The sequence below is a fragment of the Podarcis pityusensis genome (genome assembly GCF_964106645.2).
Source record: "Podarcis pityusensis genome assembly, chromosome: 4".
NCBI lineage: Eukaryota > Metazoa > Chordata > Lepidosauria > Squamata > Lacertidae > Podarcis > Podarcis pityusensis.
Window position 1 is genome coordinate 87,932,207 of NC_138027.1, and position 15,347 is coordinate 87,947,553.

Genomic DNA, 15,347 nt, shown 5'->3' on the forward strand with positions numbered 1-15,347 from the left:
CTGGGGCAACCCAGTCAGATAAGTGGAATAACAACAACAACAACAACAACAACAACAACAACAACAACAACAACTGTTTAGGTAAATGTGATTGATTTAATAGGATTATAAATTATGTTTTGATAACAGGAACACACACATTTCAGAAGTGGAAACCAGATGCAGTATGAGACATTAAAATCACGTGCACTGCATAAAGTCATAAATCACATCTACATTTAAGGATAAGATACATATTCATTCAGTGTATTTGCATTTTTGGTTTAGTAAAAATGGATATGCAAAGCACATCTGCATGTTACTGTTCTGAATTCATGTTGAATTATTTTCTGAAGCGTTAGGTTTAACTACAATATTTTAGAGTTCTTCAGACTTCCATGTGTCAAATGCACTTAAGAGAAAGAGTTAATTAAAAAGAATGGTATTGTGAATATATATATATATATATATATATATATATTCATTCAAAGGGAGACATATTTAATCTTACTGGGAAGCACTATTATGAAGTGTTGGTAAAGTAGTTTCAGATTCATTTCATGGCTTTGCATTTCAACCTTCTCTCTCTGAAGTGTGATCATTGGTTTCTTGGGTTGTATGTAGAAGTTCTAATCATCTTATTGTTTGTCAGTCACATAGAATAAAGAAGCAAAGAGCAATTCAGACAAATGGCACAAATGGATCACACAGCATTCTTCCTTAGGCTCCCAGGGGTTGTGACACCTTAAAAGCAGGTACCATACCTTAGCGCAGGGTTTCCCAAACTTGGATCTCCAGCTGTTTTTGGATTACAATTCCCATGATTCCTGAGCACTGGTCCTGCTAGCTAGGGAGGATGGGAGTTGTAGTCCAAAAACAGCTGGAGACCCAAGTTTGGGGAACCCTGCCTTAGTGGTTCTATGCAGGCTTATACAATCCCAAATTCAGTCCCTGAAAATTCTATAAAAGACTAGGGATGAACACCTTTTCATGTGTTCGTTCAAGATCTGCTGGAATGAGTTTGAATTAGGCCAGTCCGAGTTACACTGGCTTCCTGTAGCTCTGTCAGTTGCGAGCTACATACCAGTCCAGGAGATATGGACCATGTCAGTTTCTATTGGAATTCACAAAGATCAAATCCCTCAAGCATTCCTAGGAAAGATCTGTGTGAAGGAATCTGTATAAGGCAATTTTAAATGATTGAAAGGGGATCTGAGTTTTGGGCTTGGATCAGAAAAGTCTGGATTTAATTTATGCAAGCTCCGATCTGCACAGTAGCTCGCAGCGTTCTTACGAACATCAAAAGTGATAATCTCTGAAATTCCAGCTTGATCTCTTTGTCTTATGTTTAGTATATTTCATCCTGGTGCCAAAGAGAGGCAACCTCCAAATAAATAAACAAAGTTAAATCTGAAGACAAAGTTTGGCAGCTTCTTGTAGCCAAGAATTTCACCCCAAGCTATCTCCCCAACCAACCAAAACATGAATGCCTGTGTGGAAACCAAAATAAGGAAGATCGAGTGTAAATGCTGGTTCATTTAATTATGATGGTATCTACCAGCTACTTCAAAGCATCCATCACTATGGCAACGAGGCAGTAACTATAATACCGTATGTGTAGAAGCTTTAATTTGAATCAATAAGGAATGGCGAGATGAGCATTTACTCTCTGTACATGACTTTGCGAGCAATGCATTTTTTGTTAATACACTTGGCTTTGGTCCTTTGGAATGCATAAGTACATTAAATGTATTTCAAACAGGTATTGATTGATTTATTTCCCCTTCTAGTTTTCCCTTTCATCTTCTTTTTCTTCTTCCACCTGCAATTCATCCTTTTACTTTTCATAGCAGCTAGAAAAGAAATGGAATGAGTTATAGATAACAATGCAAAAGTGTTTCAACTTTGCTCACCTCTTTGAGAGAAGCATAAATTAGGACACTAGCAAATATTGGCGCTTGTTTGTTTGCACCTTTTCCTCCAAGGAGTTCAAGGTGCCATACATAAGTCTTCCCATCTCTATATTATCCTTCACAATAATTCTGTGAGCTGGGTTAGGCTGAGAGATGGTTTTGGGCCCAAGGTAAATCAGTGAGCTTCATGGTTGAGTGGGGATTTGACCCCAGGTCTTCAATGTCTTAGTCCGGCACTCTAACCACTACATCACACTGGTTTTATATGTGTATTCAATTATATTTCTAGGTTTTAGGGGTCCTTGGGCATTTTGCAGCCAGTGCACTTCCCTTTTCCCCGACACTGGCTGGATCTACACTGATCTGTAAAACACTATTTAAAAAACTGTATAAAAATAGCTCCCAATGCAATTTCTCATTGACAACAGATCACTGCTCTACAGCACCCTCTGGCGTCACATTTCTATAATGCTTTTTTAACGTTATAACTCACCAATGTAGATTAGTCCTCAGTCACCACTTGTCCTCTTTCTCTGAGCCTAATACACAAGGCTGTTGAAAGTGAGGCCAACTGCTTTTACTTCTCCTTATTTCTACAACCATCAATTCACTTACAAATGAAGTGGTGCAGGCCGCAACAGAAAGGAGGAGCCCAATGATACTGACTTCCAATAGTGACCTTGCATGCATCTTAATTGGTTGGTGACTGAACATTGGAGCATGAGATATGTGGGTCCAGGGGAATACAGGATGAGCTTTTATTTTCCCTAAGAGCCTGGTGGAATGTGCTCCACAAAGCTGGTAACAGAGTTCAGATCAGGGAATGGAATCAGTAGGGGTGGACATCGTCAATGAACAGTCAATGTGCAGTCAATGAATTAAGGGGACTAGGCTAGTCCCCTAAATTGTCCCCTGGTGCCTCTTCCCCAAACACCTAGGAAGCTTCTTCCCAGCTTAGGGAGGGAGGCACAATGCTCATACACACAACATCAGGACATCAAGCTGGCACCTCTGGCCCTAATAGTTCCCCTATGAATAACTTCATCACAAGCCACTGATGTATACCCCAGATAATGAGGTGAACAGGGAAGGTTGAGGGTAGTCTTTTACATTACTAAGTTGCACCATGTCATTAAGAAGATTAAGTTTGACTGCCATTTCATTGGCTGAATGAATGCTGTGTCCAAGGAATTATTGATTCTCATAATACTGAATCCATCATTGCCTTATTGAAGTACAGTGGTACCTTGGTTCTCGAACAGCCTAGTTCGTGAACAACTTAGAACCCAAACGTCGCAAACCTGGAAGTAAGTGTTGTGGTTCTCTCTTTTTTTTTTTTTTTTTTTTTTTTTTTTGAAGATGAACATGTTCTGAGTCCTGAGCTTCCATTTTTAGTGTTGTGCTTCCATTTTTAGAGAGATCGTGCTGATTGGGGCAGTGGGGAGAAGCATTTTAGGGGTAATTTTTCAACAGCCTGGAACGGATTAAACCGTTTTGCATTACTTTCTATGGGAAAGCATGCCTTTTCTTGGGACAATTGTCTGAAAAACACAGCAGTAGCTTCAGTATGTTACAAACAGCGACTGAGCTCCTTGCCATTTGAGAAGCCATAGCTGCTGCCATATGCATGCCAGAATAAAACACCACTGACACCAATGAGAACAGAGTCTAGTAAGTATCCTGATAGCAATAGCTAAGGGTGCCATCTATGTCATGATTTTAAAAAGGTAAAGGGACCCCCTGACCATTAAGTCCAGTCGTGGATGACTCTGGAGTTGCAGCGCTCATCTCGCCTTATTGGCCGAGGGAGCCGGCATACAGCTTCTGGATCATGTGGCCGGCAGTGACTAAGCTGCTTCTGGCAAACCAGAGCAGTGCGCGAAAACACCATTTACCTTCCCGCCAGAGTGGTACCTATTTATCTACTTGCACTTTTACGTTCTTTCGAACTACTAGGTTGGCAGGAGCAGGAACCGAGCAACAGGAGCTCACCCCATCGCGGGGATTCGAACCACTGACCTTCTGATCGGCAAGCCCTAGGCTTTGTGATTTAACCCACAGCACCACCCGTGTCATGATTTTACATCCCCCCAAATGAAGGATATACATTTGCATGTGTTGCCAGTTAAGTGTCCTGAATGGCTGGAAATGTATTAGCTTAATGGTGTGAGTTGTTGTGTATGCAATGAACAACAATTATAGCTGTCTGATTTGAGCTATACTTGCTGCTCCTGATCCAGTGGGAGGGACGGTGGCTACATACCCACATTTCTGGAGACTCTCTGAAGCCATGACTTCACCATCTGCAGGGAACCTCTTGTTTCTGTAGCTGTGTGTCAGGAGCTACTGAAAACTGAGACAGGAATCTTTGGGTTTATGCACAGCAATCCAGTGTGGTGAGCCACTCAAAGTGGCTGTTGGGATGGGAAGGACTATTGGAAAGCTTCTCGTTCTAGTCACACTTTCCTTAAGATGGTGCATTCCTGGAGCCTTTGATTGCTGTGCAGTCTAATTTTTGGGATGTCTTTTGGTCCTAATTTAACCCTAAGAGTGTGCATGTTCATCTAGCTCCAAATATTTGATTGGCCTTTTGAAAAATGAAAACACTGTTTTTCTTTTGCATTATACCGAAAACAATAGTTTGAGAGCTTCCCAGTTCTTCTCCTCTTCTGGTAAACCTCTATCAGATAACCACAGGAATGTATATATTTTAACCAAAATCACAGCCAGTGGCAGATGTGTGACAAATTTTGAGGCAAAGGTTGTGCACACAACATATCATTAAAGCACATTCAACCCAAATTTTCCCCCTCAAAGAATTCTGGGCACTGTAGTTTGTAAAAGATTGCTGAGAGTTGTAATTCTGTGATGGGTAAACTACAGTACCCAAAATCCTTTGGGGGAAGAAATATGCTTTTAGTGTGCTTTAAAGGCATAGTGTGTATGCAACCATAGTAGTTGATTTATGTAGCAAAAGTAATTTCTTTTTGGGTAAAGGAAATTGTTATGTACTGAGTTGAATAGGATCCAAACTGTAGCAGTCTGATTGGTCCTAGAACAATAGGATCCAAAAGGCAGCAGTCTGATTGGTCCTAGAACAATAGGATTCAGAATGCAGCAGTCTGATTGGTCCTAGAACAATGCAGCAGTATGATTGGTTGGCAGGAACCACCCAATCCTGCTCCAGATAGAAGTGAATCCACAACCTGATTGGCTTACAGTAGAATTCCAGAATTAGCCAATCATGTGCAGCCCATTGTGTAAATAATGTATATAAAGCAGATACTGTGAGGGGACATTTATTCATTCCTCCTCACCACTATGAGCTGAATAAAGAGCATGAAATCACTTTGCGACTCTGAGTATATTTCAGAAATAAAAATCATTTTTCTTGCAGGATTAACAACCTCTTAAATAAGAATAGTTTTGAATGTGGTATTGACTTATTTGGGATTAGGATTAGCTCATACAGTTCATTTATATAAACCTTGAATGATAAATAATAATTCTTATCTTGGGAGTTTAGGGAATTTTCTTATCACTGTTTAAAAACCACCAGTTCATTGTACAATGTGCATCATTTTTCTTAAAAAATATTATTAGTGTACATTATGCTTCAGTGCACTTAATTAAGTGGAATGATTATATGTGATGGGTAAAAGAACAAGAGGTGAATAGGGCATCTTAAGTTTATCATTTTGATGACAGGAGCTATTTTCTCATTCAGTGGGAGACAATCAGCATTAGACCCTGATGTAAATCACTTGTCAGTAGTCCTGGTGTTATGTGAATGTACAAATACTTTGGAGGGGAGATTACAGTTCAGCTCTAAGCTGTCTCTTGAACCAAAGTATTTATCGGAGTGTCTGGTGAGTGAGAAAGCAGCAGGAAAACATGCCATATTCTGCAAAAGAAAGCAAAGGGATGAGGGTAAGAAATGAGGGGAAACTGTGATTTCTGTGCTCTAGTTCAGAGATGGTCAATATTTTCAGGTTGCGGGAGAAGGTGGGCAGATCCTCTTTAGTCAAACTATTCCAGAACTGGAAGACATCTAGGGATGAAATCATCGCCTGCTTTCTGCAGGTTGATTGGACTGTGATCAGCGCACAGTTAAACAAATAAATAAATCCCAAAGGCCTGTCAAGCATGCCACTTTTTCTTAGCTGATTATGTAATTACGGAATTGTAGAGTTGGAAGAGACACAAATGGTAACCTAGTCCAACTGCCTGCAATGCAGGAATCTCAGCTAAAGCATCCATGGCAGATGACAATCCAACCTATACTTCAAAACCTCCAAGGTAGGAGAGTCCACTACCTCTCATGGGAATCTGTTCCACTGTCAAACAGCTCTTCTTGCCATCAGAAAGTTCTTCCTGATGTTTAGTCATAATCTCCTTTGGTTCAGGTCCTAGCCTCCAGAGCAGGAGAAAACAAGCTTGCTCCATCCTCCATGTGACAGGCCTTTAGATCTTTGAAGATGGCTGTCATATCTTCTCTCAGTCTACTCTTTACCATGCTAAAGGTAAAGAGACCCCTGACCATTAGGTCCAGTCGTGGTCGACCCACAGCGCCACCTGCGTCCCTATAGTAAGTTAGCATGCTAAGCATGCCCAAATCCTTTAACCCTTCCTCATAATGTTTGGTTTACAGACCCTTTATCAAAACTCCAGGAGGGCACCAGGTTGGTGAATACAATATTGAACTTAACAGAGACTGAACTAGTTTAAGGCGGTTTCCTTTCTACCATACCCACAATCTCTGGTCTCCTCTACAATCTAGTGATGTATATATTTCTCATGGAAAACAAAACAAAATACCATTCTATCTGACAAAATCAAAAGGAAGGGGGGGGGAGAAAAAAGGTCTTCCCAACCTTGAGGTTGTGATCATGATCAGCTTTGGGGAAATTCGTCTTATACTACTTTGTTAGCTGTAATTCAAAAGCATGTAGGCACCTTCCTAAAATAGACCATTTCCCTTTATTCCTTTTGACTAAAACATCTGTGATCTGGAAATTTGCTAACTTTTTTGACCTTCATAGTTCACCCCTTGGAACAAAATTCTTGATTTATGAAATCTACTTTTACTTTTAAGAAGTCGCTATCCAGAAGATAATGTTGGGAAAGGATATTGAATTTTGCTTCTTCTGTAGATAATAATGCTAACTGGAAGTATGCCAAGATGAAAGGAGAGAAAATCAAATGCTAATCATTTAAACCTAATGAGACGGCTAGCGTTAACTTATCTGTAATAATTTTTTTTCCCTCGCAGGTGAATTAGTTATACCGTGGTGCCAAAGACATATCCTGAGCTCTACATTTTTGGTACAGAACGATATCACAAAATTTCCATTCTTCTACCATTTAGAGAGAAGGTTATTAATTAGGTAGCATGCCAAACTTTCAGCTGAATGTATCACATTCTTCATTTGATGAAAGCACATAGAACTTTAGCACTCGGATCATTCATTTTCATCCAAGCATCCACATCTGAAGCAGCCTTTTCCTGTACTGCAAAATGAACAATTCATACACCATGTGTAATTAAAGCAAACCATATGTTGCATTACTAGAATTATCTACAGCTGTAGCTTTGCTCTCAAGATTGTGTAATTCATCAGATGCAGAAAAAGATTAATCATTAACTGCCATGATGGATTTCTGAACAAAAAGGACCAAGATCTCGGACCTATAAAATGGTCACTAATAAACTTCCTTACCCACGGAAGCAGACTTTAATGCAAAATACTGCAGAGAAGTATTATTCTCTTTTATAGCAAACTCAGGTGAAATGTATTTGTGTGTATTTCTCTCTCTCTCTGTGTGTATGTGCATATATGTGGAGAGAGAGAGAGAGAGAGAGAGAGAGAAACACACACACACACACACACACACACACACACACACACAGCCCACCAACTACCTGTGAGGTTTCAGGATATATTAAGCTTGCCATATGTCTGGAAAATTCTGGACATGTATGGAAATCGGATGCCTAATATGGCAACCGGGGGGAATGCTTGAATTTTAAGAGATGTCCAGAATTTCCTGCATGTATGGCAACCCAGGTTTTTTTCTGTTTTCTGTTTTTTCTTTGTGTGTGTGTGTGTGTGTGTGTGTGTATGCCACCAAGGCTTTCTGTCCCACTTTGGCCACCACCAGCTTCCCTTTCAGCCCCGTCCTCCACCTCCTGGAGCATCCACTTGGCCCACTGCTCTGCCCCTGCCCGCCATTGTCACCGCTGCCTTTGGAGGGAAGAAAGAGTGATGGACGCACACAGGCATGGATGAGGAGAAGTGCTCTGTGGAGAGGGCCTACTCCGGCCATGGAGCACCTCCATTCCTCAGACGCCTCTCTTTCTGGGCTCCTGGGGCGGGTGGTGAGGGAATTGTCTCCCTTCCTTGAGGGACTCTTCGGTCCTTCTCCTACGGAGGTCTCTGGGTGTACTCTCCACCTTTGTACCCCCATCCGGCCTCTGGCATTGCTGTTCCAGTGAGGCCTTCATGCTCAGTCTCTTGAATGTGGGGTGGGGGCTGCCACCTTGGGCTGGGTGTGGGGCTCCACTGAGGCCAGGGCTGTATTCTGCTGCCCTTCTGGGCTCCCTTGCAGCAGCAGTAGGAGGAGGCAGTCACCACCATCTTCACCCATGTCAGTTTTTGAGGCAGGATATAAGTGTCAGCCCTATACGTCTGTATAACCAACAGGATGGTGGGTGGGTCATCAGGCTATTCTTCCTCCTTGACTTCTTCCTCCCTGCCCAAGTAGCTCTCAGTGCTGCTCCCCTGTGCACAAGTATTCTGAACATGATGGTGTGGCTTCAGCTCCACTTCTAGCCCTACCCTTGGGGCAGGTGGGTTAGGTGTCCCCAGTTCTCCTTCATACAACTTTGGGTAAAAAAACAACAACTTTGGGGGTGTCAAGAATTTTTGAAATATGGCAGGCGGACTGTGAGTGGCAATTTGAGTGGCCGCTGAGCCTATAAAGTTAAGAAAAGGAAGAGTAACAGCAGATGTTACTGGATATGAAACTTCCAGGTTCACACTGAATGTCAGAGACAGAAACTCCATGCTGCATGGGAAAGGGATAATATACTGCTACTCAACCACAGCCACACGGAAACCATAATGTCTCCCTTGCTTTCTATGGGCAGCTCTCGCTCCCACTTGGAGAAGGGAAATAAAGAGGGGGATCTAAAGGAACTAGAATTGGAGTAGACCGTGTGATTCTAACAATTGAGCCAGGGTTGAGAGCAATTGCAAACATTGAAAGTTAGAGTGCTGATTGAAAACAAAGAAAAAGGGTAAATGGAATATGGGAAAGAAGGGATTTTCCTGCTCAAGCAACTCACGTATTACAGTGGTACCTCGGGTTAAGTACTTAAATCGTTCCAAAGGTCCGTACTTAACCTGAAACTGTTCTTAACCTGATTTAGCTAATGGGGCCTCCTGCTGCCGCCGCACTGCTGGAGCCCGATTTCTGTTCTTATCCTGAAGCAAAGTTCTTAACCTGAAGCACTATTTCTGTGTTAGCGGAGTGTGTAACCTGAAGCGTATGTAACCTGAAGTGTATGTAACCCGAGGTACCACTGTAAAATAATTTAAGAAGCTTCCAGGAAGAGGGAAGAAACGTGAAGGGATTTATACCATAAATAAAAGAAGGGGGAGACCCTTTTCCTTCTTTTTCCTCCATATAGCAGGAGTGGGAAACCTTCTGAGGGTAACATGTCAGTGGTAGTTGGACCAGGGGAAAAGGTAGCATGAACAACAAAGAAACACTTTACCTTTGTATGGTAGGCTAGTTTCTATACAACCATCCCTCTCTATTCTCCATCCAGACAAGCAAAAGGCATTAACAGAAATGTTCCAGGCAGGCAAAAAAAAAAAAAAAAAAAAAAAAAAAAACCACTAGTGGTGTGAAGCAAGACTACCGAATTTTGCTCATTGCTTCCTTTGTCATGTGAAGGGCCCCCATCATTTAATCACTGACACTGAGGCCACAATCCTAAGAACATATACAGAAACTCCTCTGTCCCATTGAGCATAGCAGGGTATAGTGCCAAGTAGACATGTGTAGCAAGTGAAATACCTTATTTACGTGACTCTAATGTGCCATTGAGTCTAATGTACACCTCAACTTTCAAAACCTTGAAACAAAAAAAGTATTTGCTATGTCAGTGATGTTTTTCAAGTTTGCAATTGAATCTAATGCACCATCAAATCTAATGTGCACCCTAATTTCCGCAACGTAGTTTGGCCCAAAATGGTGTGCATTACATTCAAGTAAACACGGTAGTCAGACACCGGCAGAATGGTTAAATTTAGCAGCTGATCCATTTGTTCATTTCTGTCACTGATTTACAGGAGGTAGTTTGGTGCTTAGATACTGTGTGGGATGTCTAGATGTCTCAACATCTAAACATTTTCATATGCAGAATACTGTCAACGAGCACCTTTGGATATAAGATATAGATAGCGTTCAATGATGGTGTTCTTTCTGTTGGAATGAAGCACTGAGGGATCTAACTGGGATGACTTTAAAAGAGGACTGGGGAAATTAATGGAAGATAAGGCTATTAATGGGACACGGGTGGCGCTGTGGGTTAAACCACAGAGCCTAGGACTTGCCAATCAGAAGGTCAGCGGTTCGAATCCCTGTGACGGGGTGAGCTCCCATTGCTTAGTCCCTGCTCTTGCTAACCTAGCAGTATGAAAGCACGTCAAAGTACGAGTACATAAATAGGCACCGCTCCGGCGGGAAGGTAAACGGTGTTTCCGTGCGCTGCTCTGGTTCGCCAAAAGTGGCTTAGTCATGCTGGGCACATGACCCGCAAGCTGTACGCCAGCTCCCTTGACCAATAAAGCGAGATGAGCACCGCAACCCCAGAGTCGGTCACGACTAGACCTAATGGTCAGGGGTCCCTTTATCTTTTAAGGCTATTAATGGCTACTAGAAATGATGTGTATGTTTTCTTTCCATGGTCAGAGGCAGCAATGCTTCTGAATATGCTGGAAGCAATACTGGAAGCCACAGGAAGGGACATTACCCTTGTATTTGAAACCTGCTTGTGGGTTTCCAGCAGGCATCTGGTTGGCCACTGTGAAAGCAGGATGTTGGACTATTGGGTCATCGACTTGATCCTGCAGGCTTTTCTTAAGTTCTGGTGATCCACTTTGAAGTCCCAATGTAGAGATAGCTATATGTGAGGAACTGCTTCCATTAATTCCAATGGAACTTAAATGCAACTTTCTCTTTTTAAGGCAACTTCCTGTAGCAGAGGTAGCCAATCTGGTGCCCTCCATATGTTGCTGCCCTCCAGTATCCATAGTTCTTGAGCACTGGCCATGCTTGCTGAGGCTGGTGATATTTGGAGCCCAAAAACAACTGGAAGGCACCACATTGACTACCCTTGCCCAGTAGTAATGGAAATATGAGATGCACACACACCAATAAATTGATAAAGGTAGAATGGATTATTTGGATAAAAAATAATCCGTGCTCTTTTTCTAAGGTAGGATATTTTGGATCCGAAGCATCATTTTATACAGTAACAAGGATCACTCTGGGATTTATTAAGTAACTGGGATTCCATGTGAATGCTCATTTAAAGCAGCTTGAAAACTGAACTACCCCCCAAAACACATTCCTCTTTTTTTCCCTTGTGATGCCCTGTAGAGCAGAATAAAAATCCATCCTGATATAGAATCTGGATTTAAGAAATACATGGAACTTTTATCTAACCGTATCAAAAAGGTAAGTCTCTCTGCTGTTCATCCACCTGGGCTTTCAATTGAGCACTTTCATATCTTCTAAGAAAATACAACAGCTCCAAATAGAAGTTAATTTCTTCCATGACATGCAGATATTTCAAAGAGGGAAAGTGTACCTAATGAAACCAAATCATCTGTTACAAATGACTTCCTTAAGAACTTAGCAACCAAGGACACTTTAAAGCAACTTCAGAAAATGATCTGTGCCAGGAATATCATTATGCATACAAAAATGCTTAAGTGCAGATAGATTAAGATGAAAATGTAATATCTATAAGGGCACATCCATATCCACAGCCTGGAGACTTCGTAGAAATCCAGAGGTCAAGGATAAAACTAGAGAAGAATGCATGTTACAAGATCTTAGCACTGAAGCCTCTTGGGAACAGATAGATGCTTGTGCAGGAGCTAATATTTCTATCATACATCTCTGTATATTCAATAAAAAACAACCCACAATCATCTGACATGTTATGCAGCCCTTTGATAGAATGATAACGCACAATGCTGAATTGTGGGGTGTTTTCTCTCTCCACATATTGACATTTGCACTTTTGAAGTGATGGTGTTGTTTTTTCTTCATCATCAGAGCTTCCTCTCCTGCTAGGGTTGCCATATTCTCCAAAGTGAAAATCCAGACAAAGTTGTTGACTTTTTTGGGAGGGGGAGTTGTTGAACATTCTTGGGGGAACATCTCCCCTCGCCCAAAAAACAAATCACCCTAGTTTCCTGGGCATTTTGCCGATTTGGCGAAAATCTGCCTGGACGCCATTATGATAGTCTGATTCCCAGATGTGTCTAGGAAAACTTGAACATATGGCAGCCCGAACTCCTGCAATGCTTTACAAAAATAGGATTCTAGTCATAGTTCATCACATTAAAAAAAACCACAGCCCTGTCATCATCACCACCATCAAAAGTGTTTTAATATGAAATAGAACTTAATTATTAGTGTTATAAACTGGTTGTGCAAAACTACAAATCAATGTGATGTGGTATGTGAAGTGATGTCCGTTGTCCAAGCTTCAGAAAATTAAATCAACGTGGATTAACGCAGAAAACCAGATTTATGTACTGATGCTGATCATAGCTGCAGTCATCTAGTTCATGTACCATTAATGGTTGTGCAGTATATTATAGAGAAGTTCAGCGGCTGCAGCACTGCATTTCCGTGACTGAGAACTGCTACCTGCCCCAGTGCTCTTTTATATACAGCTTTGAAGGTCCCTGATTTACCATTTCACTATATCATGACATGTTCTGTAAATAGCATAATGTATGAATTAATATTGGCCCTATCTTGAAAGCAGCAGCGGCAACAACAACAACATGGATTGCTTCCCAATGAAACAAATGGTTCCAAGCACATTATAAGAATGACATTCCCCTCTAGTTGGAAATACTGCCAAGGCTTCCCCAGTCACTGGCAGCAGAACAGTAAGGCTGGCTTCAGAACTGGGAGTAGCACTACTGCATCCACAAATCCTTCCATAAAACTACCACCTCTAGTGATTTTCGGGAAGAGAACTTGGTTCTTGTGAATCCCAGTAACATGTATAATTTAAAGTGCAAAACTGTAAATGGAGAAGATCGTGCGCACGTTCTTGATATGGCATACCCTCCAACATCCAGGTGATCCAAATTGGCACTTTTGTTTTTTGGTTTCGAACTCTCGTGGGAGGCAGCTGACTCACACCAGGGCACCGAACTAAAAAAAATGGGCTATCCCAGGATCCAATTACAAATAAATGAATTATTGCTAATTCTGAGATGTCTCGCTTAAATCAGGACAGTTGATCAGTATGATACAGCCTAGTGGATGTGCTGAACAGCTGGTTGCTATTCACAGTGTACATTAACTGCTCAATGTACATTTCCCATAGTATCTGTATCTATATCTATATCTATATCATCTATATCTATATCTATATCTATATCTATATCTATATCTATATCTATATCTATATCTATATCTATATCTATATCTGTATCTGTATCTGTATCTGTATCTGTATCTGTAGCTGTAGCTGTAGCTGTAGCTGTAGCTGTATCTAGCTAAATGGCTAGCTAGCTCTCTGGCAAAAATGCACACATACACACACAAAGTTGACAAAGAGAAGTCTTCATGCCCTTCCCAAAAGCCAGCAACAAAGAAATTTGATTTAATGAGAAAGAATTCCATAGCTGCAAGGTCACTCCAGAAAAGGACCTCTCACTCTCTTGTGGTCACCCACCTTATGACCTGGGGAGTGACCATATGAGAACAGCCTCCAAAGCAGATCTTAAAATGCAAGCAGTATGTTACTGAAGCAGTAACTCCAGCAAATAGTTTGGGCCACTAACATCAACTTAGTGCTTCACATTGTTCATAACCTTGTGCTAGATATTTATGGCCCCTTCATTTAAAATATCCACTCTGCTCACTGAACATTGATACAGAACCAACAAAAGAAACGAAAGCTTCACAAAGAAAGCAAACTCAGGGCTTCACTTTGTGAAAAGTGAATGACTGGTTTAATTGCCAGGATTATGATGTGCCTGTCTCTGTATATGTTTAGTATCTGGAAGAGACAGCCAACTGTGTCCCTGTTCTACTGTCTTCCAGACAAATGCTTCAAGTAAGAACTTAATGGGCCATCTGCAAGGGGGGGAAACACACACCTCATGCCCTCTTTTCATCTTTGCAAAAAAATATAAAAAGGAAATCACTGAGAACATGGATAGCGAAGCATTGACAGCAAAGCTGCTTTGCTTTATTGAGGACTTCAAATAGGGGAACTGCTGGGTGCTCAATTTCAGCATAAATACAGCATTTTGCTATACCATATTACAAACAAATGCAAAATATAATATACAAGTTTTTGAGGGCAGAAATAGAAATAATATGAGTAAATGGCAGTAAATGAGTAAACTAACAATAAGGAAATCTCTTATACTGGTCTATTCTCCCCCCCCCCCCCTCTCTCTTTTTGGAGACCTATCATCTCAAGCAGTCACTGTAATAATGACTAATCTTAAAATACAAAAACCCTGTGCTCTAACCAGGAACAAAGTGTCTGCTCAGTGTTGCTCACCCCTTGTATGCATGATGTTCAAACAATATTTAGGGAGGCTTGACCATTTTTGCAGCCAAACTGGCAAACAACTTTTGCAGCAGGACGAAGTAAATCTTTGCAATGTGGCACACATGCATATGTTGCTCATATCATCTCAATCTGAAGTCGTCTCTTACATGCATATGATATCCCCTTGATGGGTAAGTACCAAATGGTCTTAACATACAGTGGTACCTCGGGTTAAGCACTTAATTTGTTCCGGAGGTCCATACTTAACCTGAAACTGTTCTTAACCTGAAGCACCACTTTAGCTAATGGGGCCTCCTGCTGCTGCCGCGCCGCGGGAGCACGATTTCTGTTCTCATCCTGAAGCAAAGTTCTTATCCCGAGGTACTATTTCTGGGTTAGCGAAGTCTGTAACCTGAAGCGTATGTAACCTGAAGCGTATGTAACCCGATGTACCACTGTATGTAAGTAACAAAAATCTCATTCTGTTCCTTAAGAATCATGGTTGTTATTGGGTTTGTTTTTTTTACAAAGCCACCAGGACAGGACGTTGTAATAATAATAATAATAATAATAATAATAATAATAATAATAATAATTTATTATTTGTACCCCGCCCATCTGGC